Below are 8,053 nucleotides of genomic sequence, written 5' to 3' on the forward strand. Positions count from 1 at the left end.
GGGATTCAGATGAAGGCAATCTAAGCCCAGAGCCCATGCTCTTAACCACATGCCCCATGTACAGGACACTAAACAGCTCCAGGCATCAGACCAAGCCCAGCTTTTAAAGACTATTCCAGGGTGAGTGAAGATCTTAACTTACATGTCCCTCTTCTCTTCCTCACAGCTTCCTATTTCTTCACATAAGGGCACGTGCATCTCTACCACTTCCAGGTGAAGAACATCCAGTTTAACTTTCTACAGAGAAAATAAGCATTTCTCCCAGAATAAGCAACAAAATATGTAGATGCACAATTTTGGCTGCTAAAACCTAGCCAGGACAATTTATATTATACCACAGTCGGGTTTTAGGCTAAAACATCTGTATTCCCGTTACATCACACCTCTTCTCAAGAACAGGGGGAAACTGGTTTTATATTTGGGTAACTAAAGGGCCAGTCCAGGGCTTTAGCCTCCTGAAATGAAGGGCAATCTGCCTCAAAGTATATTCTTGCAGGGTAGAAACTATTCACAGCAACTTAATAACAGTGCTTCGCATTGGTTTTTGCCAATATGACAGGAGTATGGCAGGCTTCCTGGGAGCGCCTACAGCTCGAGCTCCAAGCCTACTATTGAGACGGCACTGAGCATTTTGATGTATTCCCACTGTAGCTCCACCTCTTCCAGCATGGATGAGAAATAGGTATTTTACTGAAAATCCCTTGGGACTAGGGGAGGAGGTTCTATATATATTGTTAAAGTGTATTTTAAACCTTAATAAAATCTGTTAAATATCTCTGTTCTTTCCCCAATGTTCCATTGTGGTCAGAAGCGTTCTTTTCTCTTCAAAAATTTCCCCCCTCCCTCCAGGGATAGTCTCTAAGCTCACACACCTCTTCAGCCTCTCATTCCAAATTATCACCCCAAAGTACTGACAGAAGTTGAAATGGGATGCCTGCAGCACTCTGGCTCCACTCAGGTGTGGCTATGAGGACAGTGTTGAGAAATCTTCCCAGCGGGCAAAACTCCAAGCAGTACACCTGGTTGGTTAATTTGCCTGAAAGAAGGGATGAACAAAGGTATTTCTCTACATTAACTCATGAGCAAATCCCTAAGAGTTTGGACTTGGAAGGAAGATGACTGGAGAACTGGAGGCAGTAAGTTCTGGAGAAGTATGAGGATAGACCTCTTTGAAAGAGTACAGAATATGATATTTGTGTCCCAGATGAATGCTAACCAAATAGCAAGATCTGTTTTGTGGATGTCAGTCCATCTCTTTCCCCAGTCATTCCTGTCCTTGCCCAAGGTACTCATAAATAAAGGGGCCATTGGCTGCAGGGACAAAGGTTGCCCATATTGCTGACCTGGTTACCTCCACTACTGGGTCTCTGACTGCCAACACTAATCAAAGATAAGATACTATTTGTCAGGTCACTTGGCATCAGACTGATTATATTGAGCCATTTCCACCATAGATAGGGAAGTGCATTGTTCTTACTAGAATAGAGCCTTATTTTGGGAATGGATTTGCTTTCCCCTCCTCACTGATTCTTCCAAAAACACCCATCTCTGTATGGACTTGCAGAATACCCTCTGTACCATCATAATATCCCACAGAACCTTATTTCTGACCAAGGAACTCATTTTCCCATCACCTGGAAACAGCTCACCTGATTGAGTTATGTAATAGCCTTTTGAAGATTCAATTTAGTGCCCAATGAATGGCAAAATTTTGCTCTTCAGGGTAGATGAAGTGTACTTTCGGCATCTTTTGGTTAGGAGATGGTTAGCATGTTTTTCAGTTGTGTGAAGAATAATAATGTTTTACAGAAGCATGGTCTTGATGATTTTATTTGAAAATTACATATAGTTTAAGAAATGTGCATAGACACCAAGTTGACAAGAGATGTACTATACTGGATCGTGATATGTCAATTTGGATAAACTGAGAACTTCATTTCCTAGAATTCCCCTTTTTTTTTTGTATGAGTTAGAGTTGGCCAAGAGAGGAATTTGTGCTAGATTTGAAAGCCTTAAGTCAACCCTTTCTGAGGGTTATTTTGATCAGATGTGATGATGAACAGATACAGAAGTGCCTGGCAAGCCCATCTTGTCCTTTCCATTAGCATTTAAATATGTTTTTCTGATCTTTAAAAATCTCTTCCTTGACCTCAGGTCCCTTTCCACAGGATCCTCTCCTCTTTAAAGCCATGTCCATTTTCACCTTTCTTCTCAATCCTCTTCCACAGGCCTGTCACATTCTTCCCCTTAAAACTTCTCTCATTGTTCTTTTCCCTAAACTCATTTCCCCCTCCTGGATTCCTATTACTATTGCATGCTGATACTACTCAAGATATATTCAGATGTCTCCTGAGTTTCATACCTGCATATCCAATGATCTATTCAACACCACCACCTGGATGATAGACAGGCAGCTACAACTCAGCATCCAGTTCAGTTCAGTTCAGTCACTCAGTTGTGTCCTACTCTTTGCGACCCCATGAACTTCACTATGCCAGGCTTCCCTGTCCATCATCAACTCCTGGAGCTTACTCAAACTCATGTTCATTGAGTTGATGATGCCATCCAACCATCTCATCCTCTGTCGTCTCCTTCTCTTCCCACCTTCAATCATTCCCAGCATCAGGGTCTTTTCCAGTGAGTTGGTTCTTTGCATCAGGTGGCCAAAGTATTGGAGATTCAGCTTCAGCATCAGTCCTTCCAATGAATATTCAGTACTGATTTCCTTTAGGATGGACTGGTTGGATCTCCTTGCTGTCCAAGGGACTCTCAAGAGTCTTTTCCAACACCACAGTTCAAAAGCATCAGTTCTTCAGCTCTCAGCTTTCTTTATAGTCCAACTCTCACATTCATACATGACTACTGGAAAAACCAAAGCTTTGACTAGATGGACCTTTGTTGGTAAAGTAATGTCTCTGCATTTTAATATGCTGTCTAGGTCGGTCATAACTTTTCTTTCCAGGAGAAAGCGTCTTTTAATTTCGTGGCTGCAGTCACTATCTGCAGTGATTTTGGAGCCCCCTAAAATAAAGTTTGTCACTGTCTCTCAGCATGTCCATAACCAAATATGTCTTGCGTGTGTGCGTAATAAGTTGGTCCAGTTGTGTCTGACTCTTTGCAACCCTATGGACTGCAGCCCACCAGCCTTCTCTATCCATGGAATTTTCCAGGCAAGAATATTGGAGTGGGTAGCCATTCCTTCTCCAGAGGATCTTCCTGACCCAGGGATCGAACCTGTGTCTTACTATGTTTTCTGCATTGGCAGGTGGGTTCTTTACCACTAGCACAACCTGGGAAACCCCAATACGCTTTATTTCCCCTCAAAACTATATCTCCTTTATGTATCAGTGAATAGCACCATTATTAACTCAGAAACCAAGCTAGAAACCTGCTACTCAGGTTTCCTGTGTCTTTTGCCTGGATTATTACAGCATTCATTTTTCCTAAAGTTCCAAAGATCCAGCTCAATAATACAACTATAATGTACCACAAAAGTCTATGGTTAATCTTCAATGTAGATCTGTATTAACCCTGAGAATATGGGGCAATAGATCTCTATGTTATGGGAGAAGTTGCAGTTGATAATGGGCTAAGATGAACAGAGGAGAAACACATTTGCACAATAGTGGACATTGGCAGTGTGTTAGACTTGATGACAATTTTATTCTTTCCGCAAATATTTATTAATTTCCTACCATGAATAGGAACTGTGCCTACAAGAGATGCTTCCAGGGAATTGAGTCACTGTGTACTTTTTCTGGGTCCTGCATATGCAGGGCATACAAAGAGATGAAAAAGTCATCGTCTCTATGCTTAAAGGGCTCTCAGCTCTCTCCATCCATGACCCATGTCAAATGATACCTCAAATGGCCCTATCTAATGCTGAGCTCCTCCCACAGACAGTAAAACTCATTCCAGGGCCTATTATTTTCAAAGAATAAATTAATTTCAGAGGAAAATAAAAAGTCAATCTAGAGACATAAGTAAGCTGTTGTCCAGATGCAAGGATTCTGGAAAACCACTGAGATTTAAAAAACTGTATGCGTGTGCTTAGTCGCTAAGTTATGTCTGATTCTTTGCGATCCCATGGACTGTAGCCCACCAGGCTCCTCTGTCCATAGGGATTCTCCAGGCAAGAATACTGGAGTGGGTTGCCATGCTCTCCTCCAGGGGATCTTCCCAACCCAGGGATTGAGCCCAGGTCTCCCGCATTGTGGGCAGACTCTTTACTGTCTGAGCCACTAGGGAAGCCTGAGAGTACTGGAGTGGGTAGCCTATCCCTTCTCCAGGGATCTTCCCGACCCAGAATGGAACCGAGGTCTCCTGCAGTGCAAGGGGATTCTTTACCAGCTGAGCTACCAGAGAAGCCCAAAAAGCTGTCTGCAAGGATTCTTTTTTGATAACATAGAGACCACCTCCTTGGGACCTCAGTTAAACTGCAAGCAATCTCAGTAATGAATTCAGTCTTGTACTCAGCCCATTCTCAGAAACTTTGGCATAATTATGAGAAGAAAACCTATTTATTCTGGGACATCACCACTTTGGGATAAATTCCTGGAAGCCATCAGAAAAGCAAATGGAAGATCTTTCTCAGAGTCTCTTCTCTGGATTTCTGAGAAAGAAGTGTTCCATGTTTAGCGTGTCAACTTGCTTTTCATTTCAGTCCATGAATTTGCCCTGTATTGAATACTTAGTTCTCCCTGTCCATCCAGAGGCCTGGGTCTCCTATGAGAAGGTAATTCAACCTTTTCTTATGTCTTCCTCAGATATCATCTTTCTCTGAGCACATTCTTCATATTATTAGTCACAAAAAATAATGATATTTATATAGTACCTTACATTTCACAAAGCTCTTTCCATGTGTTTTAGTTCATTTAATCCTAAAAGCATCACAGAGAGGCAGAGCCATGAGGAACCTGAGGCTCAGAGAAAAGTAACCTAAGATCACACAGCTGTTGGATGACAGACCTCACCAAGAACCCAAATATTCTAACTCATATCTTCTTTCAGCTATTTCTCCCTATATTCATCCAGTGGCCAAACTCACTTCTAGTCCTGATCCATTTCAAAAGTATTTTAAAATCTGAATACAGCTGTGTTCATACTGGAAGCCAATGAACACTGATGTCTTTCCTGGGGACTAGCCTTGTTGTAAGGACCAGGAAGCCCCTCATAAGCCAGGACTCCCAAGACCTACTGAGAGCAAGAAAATACAGGAGTTCTTAGGCAGTGGTTCTCCATTTTTGCTACACATTGAACACACCTGGGGATATTTAAACATTACTGAAACCTAGGTTCTAGCCCCAGAGATTTATATTTAATTGGTCTTGTGGACAGTCAGGCCATTAGATGTTTAAAAGATTCCCTAGGTGATACTAATATGCAGCCAAGATTGGAAACATTGCCATAAGGCTTCCACAGGTTTACCTGTTCCTTGCAGGACCTGTGGCCTCATTCTCTCTTTTCTAAATGCATATTACATCAATCTTATATGGTTGTTGATTAAAATCTAGAACCTACAATAGATAGGATCAAGACAGAGGAGTACGAAGACCCTGGACTGACCTTTCCATAATGAACTCATAAAAAACTACAACTACATATAGAGCAACTATTACTGAAAATGACAAGAAAACTGGCAGAATGACTCTCCTGTGACCAAGGCTATAAAGAAGCCACAGAGTCTGGTAGGAGGGAAGGAAATGTGATCTAGTCGGGACTCACACCCCTACCTGGTGATGCAGAACCGTACGGGGTATCACAGGCTTGGGGATCCTCCCTATGGAGTGAGGGATTAGAGCCCCATATTACCCCATATTAGGCATCCCAACCCTGGGGTTCAACATTGGGAAGATGAAACAGTTTGGAAACCAGTGGGGCTGCCTGAGGGCTGTAAGAAACTGAGACTCCACTCTTAAAGATCATGCGCACAGACTTGCTTGCTCCCAGTCCTAGTGTGGAGGCAGCAAATTGAAACCTGCCTGGCCCTCTGAGGGCCTGCCAAGACCCCCTAGGCCTGCCCCTCACCCAACCCGAGGCTTCGGCTCCAGCATTTCCTGCTCCACCGCAGCTCTCTGTTAAGGCTGAGGCCACCACAGCTGGTGAGTGTGCCTGCACTTGGAGGGAGATGAATCAGCTCAGTCTGGCCCTGCCCCTACACAGGCTGGAGACTGCCACTGCTGGCCTGCACTTACACTGGGGAGAAAAAAACCAGCTCAGTAGTGTGGCTCCAAGCACTTTGGCTCCAAACTCTCTGACCTCAACTCAGCCTCTAACCATGCCCAAACACTGGGGACAAAGTGGAACCAGCTCAGAAGTATTAGTCACTCAGTTGTGTTCGTCTCTTTGTGACTCCATGGACTGTAGCCTGCCAGGCTCCTCTGTCCATGGAATTCTCCAGGGAAGAATACTGGAGTGGGTAGCCATTCCCTTTTCCAGAAGAATCTTCCTAACCCAGGGATCGAACCCACATTTCTCACACTGCAGGCAGATTCTTAACTGTCTGAGCCACTGGCTCAGAAGTGCCGCCCCAAGCCCTCAGGCCCCAACCAGGCTTCCAACCAAGGTGGAGATTTCCTTTTGGCTGTTGCTCCAGCCCCTAAGGCCTTGGCCCTGTCCATGATAGGGCCACAGGGCAGGGACTGCCACTGAGCCTGGAGAAACTCCTATTGACACTTGGCTCTGGCTCTAGAGCCCAGTGACTCCAGCCCTCCCTCCCACCAAGGTGGTGACTGCTGGTGCAACCTGGGGGGAGATATGGCCCACACTCTCACTTCAGATCCAGCTTTCCCACTAAAGCCACTGGAGACCCGCAGATCACCTGGGGACACCCCCCACAAATGGTCATGCCTTCAAGACTAGGATAGGTAACTGTTTCACCTAATTTCATAGAGACAAACAAAGAAAGGTAAGCAAAATGAGAAAACAGAGGCATATGTTTCAAACAAAAGACCAAGATAAAGTTCTTGAAAAAAATCCCTAATGGAAGAGAGACAAATACTGATAAAGACTTTGAAGCAATAGTGATAAGAATACTAACTGAACTTGGGAAAAATATAGATGGACACAGTGAGGAATTCAGCAAAGTACTAGAAAATATAAACAAGAACCAGTCAGAGGCTGAATATAATAAGTGAAAAGAAAAACATACTAGAAGGGATTAAAGACAGATTAGGTGATACAAAAGAATACATAAGTATCTGGAAGATGACTGCGTGCTAAGTTGCTTTAGTCATGCCTGACTCTTTGCAACCCTTTGGACTGTTGCCCACCAGGCTCCTCTGTCCATGGGATTCTCCAGGCAAGAACACTGGAATGGGTTGCCATGCCCTCCTCCAGAGATCTTCCCTGGAGGAGGGATCAAACCCGCATCTCTTATGTCTCCTGTGTTGGCAGGTGAGTTCTTTACCACTAGGGGCCACCTGGGAATCCTGATCTGGAGGACAGACTAGTGGAAATCGCCTAATCATAACAGCGAAAAGGAAAAAAATTTTTAAAAATGAGTCCCTCTGGGACATCAAGCATACTGACATTAACATTCAAAACAGCATAGTGCTGGCACAAAAACAGACACAGGGATCTTTGGAACAGAAGAGAAAGCCTAGAAATAAACCCATGTACCTATGGTCAGTTAATCCACAACAATGAGGCAAGACTATGCAATGAGGAAAACAGTCTCTTCAATAAGTGGTATTGGGAAAACTGGACAACTACATGGGAAAGAATGAAGTTAGAATATTTTCTCATACCATCTAAAAAAATAAATTCAAAATGAACTAAAGATGCAAATATAAGACTGGAAACCATAAAACCTTTAGAAGGAAACATAGGTTGTAGTCTGACATCAGTCTTAGCAATATCTTTTTGGATCTGTCTCCTCAGGCAAGAGGTTGGATCTCCTTGCAGTCCAAGGGACTCTCAAGAGTCTTCTCCAACACCACAGTTCAAAAGCATCAATTCTTCAGCGTTCAGCTTTCTTCACAGTCCAACTCTCACATCCGTACATGACCACTGGAAAAACCATAGCCTTGACTAGACAGACCTTTGTTGGCAA

The sequence above is a fragment of the Bison bison genome, unplaced genomic scaffold (genome assembly GCF_000754665.1).
Source record: "Bison bison bison isolate TAMUID 2011002044 unplaced genomic scaffold, Bison_UMD1.0 scf7180017864243, whole genome shotgun sequence".
In the NCBI taxonomy this organism is placed as follows: domain Eukaryota; kingdom Metazoa; phylum Chordata; class Mammalia; order Artiodactyla; family Bovidae; genus Bison; species Bison bison.